Source organism: Dipodomys ordii, unplaced genomic scaffold, assembly GCF_000151885.1.
Source record: "Dipodomys ordii isolate 6190 unplaced genomic scaffold, Dord_2.0 Scaffold7, whole genome shotgun sequence".
Classification (NCBI taxonomy): Eukaryota; Metazoa; Chordata; class Mammalia; order Rodentia; family Heteromyidae; genus Dipodomys; species Dipodomys ordii.
Window position 1 is genome coordinate 7,766,327 of NW_012267223.1, and position 994 is coordinate 7,767,320.

The 994-nt window shown below is 37.6% G+C and overlaps 1 protein-coding gene across 3 annotated transcripts in view; it reads right to left on the reverse strand.

The window, feature by feature from the left end:
* The window catches only part of LOC106003217 (ATP-binding cassette sub-family A member 8-like), a 64,757-nt gene that overhangs the window by 15,458 nt on the left and 48,305 nt on the right, over positions 1 to 994 (reverse strand). The window lies entirely within an intron of this gene.

A 994-nucleotide genomic window follows, 5' to 3' on the forward strand; every position in this document is an offset into this window, starting at 1 on the left:
CAAAGGAGGAGGCTACAATGCTTGATAAGAAATGTACTCATTATCTTGCCCATGTAATTATAACCCCTCTGTACAGTATGTTCACAATAAAAAAATTCCACCCATGTAATTGCAACACCTCTGTACAGCATTTTCACACACAAAAAAATCCCAAAACTCTGAAAAGTATATTCATTTTCCAAAGTCCAGAACCTACATGCATCCAAATGTTAATGACATAGTGGCTTACCTCAGTAAGAGAAAGATCTCATTACTTCAAAGGATGATGTAGGCAGATAGTCCATAAGACTTGTACTTACCCCTGGGAATGTGCTCCTGTCCGTCTGGATACGTGACGATGGGGCAAACATCCCAAGCAGCCCATTGCTCACAATATCCATAAGAACTGGGAAGCAATTCAGTCTCTTGGTATTGCATACTAAGGAAAATCTGTAATCCTAAAATGTAACATGTAAGTTTATAAAACTGAAGACCTTCATTTTTTTTTCCTAAAGAAGGTAAAATTCAGTATTTTAATAGATTGCCTTTATATATGTATGTAAAAACACACACATATATATATATTTATTTACTTATTTATTTGGTGCTGATGATTGAAATTTGAGCTTCAAGGAGATTAGGCCAAAAGATTTCTACATGCCATGAGCTATGCCTCCCAGTTCTAATCCCAAGATCATGTTTCAAAATTCTTTTGTCAATAACTTGTAAAACCATGTAAATGCTAAGTAAAAAACAATGTGCAAGAAAATCACGAATGGGGACAAATAAAATAAAACATGCAGATAGTAAAACAATGTAGTTTGATTCACCTAATGCCTTGCTGAAGGCAAGGTTTGGAGTGTTTAAGAACACGGCAGCCAGCATGGGGCTGAGAAGATGGCTCAGTGGTAGAGCGCTTGCCTTGCATGCATGAGGCTCTGGGTTCGATTCCTTAGCACCACATAAGCAAAAAAGAAAAAAGCCGGAAGTGGTGCTGTGGCTCAAGTGGTAGAGC